This window comes from Ursus americanus, chromosome 1 (genome assembly GCF_024610735.1).
Source record: "Ursus americanus isolate L20-20 chromosome 1, mUrsAme1.1.p, whole genome shotgun sequence".
NCBI classification, from domain to species: domain Eukaryota; kingdom Metazoa; phylum Chordata; class Mammalia; order Carnivora; family Ursidae; genus Ursus; species Ursus americanus.
In genome coordinates, this window is record NC_142127.1 from 37,662,844 (window position 1) to 37,664,256 (window position 1,413).

The 1,413-nt window shown below is 40.9% G+C and overlaps 1 non-coding gene across 1 annotated transcript; it reads right to left on the reverse strand.

Moving 5' to 3' along the window:
• Positions 1-292: 292 nt before the first annotated feature.
• On the reverse strand, positions 293-365 carry TRNAR-CCU (transfer RNA arginine (anticodon CCU)). Its single transcript has one exon. It is a non-coding gene; the product is annotated as a tRNA-Arg (tRNA).
• Positions 366-1,413: the final 1,048 nt, after the last annotated feature.

Sequence of the window (1,413 nt, forward strand, 5' to 3'; positions counted from 1 at the left end):
CACCAAACACTGAGCTGTCTCCTTGCGGGGAGGCCTGCAGTGGCCCAGTCATGCCATGACCAGATAGGGTTGAAATATCAGGAATTGTTAGGGGACAGCAGTGTTCTTCTGTCAGTTTTACCCAAAACAAGGGCTTAGGTTTTTTTCTCTTTTGGGTTGATACCTACATGTATTTATCCATTGCTTCTGATTCCAGATAGGTAGGAGCAATTTGTTATGAACTGCCTGTTCCCAAACAAAGCTCAAATAATGTGTTTGTTTGTTTGTTTTTTTAGTTTTTAAGTAATCTCTACACCCAACGTGGGGCTCGAACTCACGACCTTGAGATCAGGAGTTTCGTGCTCTACCAACTGAGCCAGCCAGGTACCCCAAACAAAGCTCAGTATTAAGCAACATTCTACATTTGATTGTTCAAGGACACTAATTCCATCCTGACGGCTGTACCCTCAGGACCTAATTACCACCCAAAGCCCCATATTTTAATACTATCACACTGGGGATTAGGGTTTCAACATATGAATTTTGGAGAGTACACAAACAGTCTATAGCAATTATTACGCTCTTTTAAAAACTTATGAATTATCTGCTGTTTAGTGAAATCTAGATGAGTATTAAAAGGAATCAGCCTTCAAGTAAAATATTTGTATTTTCCATGATTCCCACTTTTCCCCCTTTCTGATAATCAAACCACTTCTCCATATCATCTCTTCTGAAGCCACTCCCATGAACCACCATCCCTCTGAGATTTCTGTGGCTGTCAAATGGCACTTGGATTTCCTTCAGTCCCATGGAATGTAATTCCCAAGGTCCAGAGACTTGAATTCATAGAAACCAAACAGATGAACTCTTACCAGATCTTGTCTCTTGAGAAAATTAAAACAAACTGTAGCAATTGTCACTCCAAGTTGTCAACCGTCTATGAGAAATTCAGAGATCCATGGTTGGTAACAATTTGTTACTTTGCAGGCCATCGGGCTCTGACCCACTCTCATGATGGTAAGTGGCACTAGTTTGCCTAGCTGGTGACAGCCTTGTCATCCGCCCAACATCCCCATCTCAACTGTGTGTTCTGTATGTACTCTTCATCTCATCATGGTGATTACAGCTGTTCTGTCTTTGTGAAAAAGAGGCTGAAAAAAAGTGATTTCTTGTTGTTATGATGGAAGTAAACAAGGTCTAATGAAAAGATGGCATTCTTGAGTTTAAACGTTTAGAGAGGTCTTGAGTCAAATGCCAGTGAACTCGTGCACTTTGGTGGCATGATGGTTTATTGAAATATTGATTTGTATCGTCCTCTCTATTTTTCTCTTCTCCCTCCATTTCAAGAAGATAGGTGGGCCATTGATTGGCTGAATCTGAAGCTGTTTCAGAATAACTGTGTTTCGTATCTTCTGGGAAAAGCTGAGCATGTTG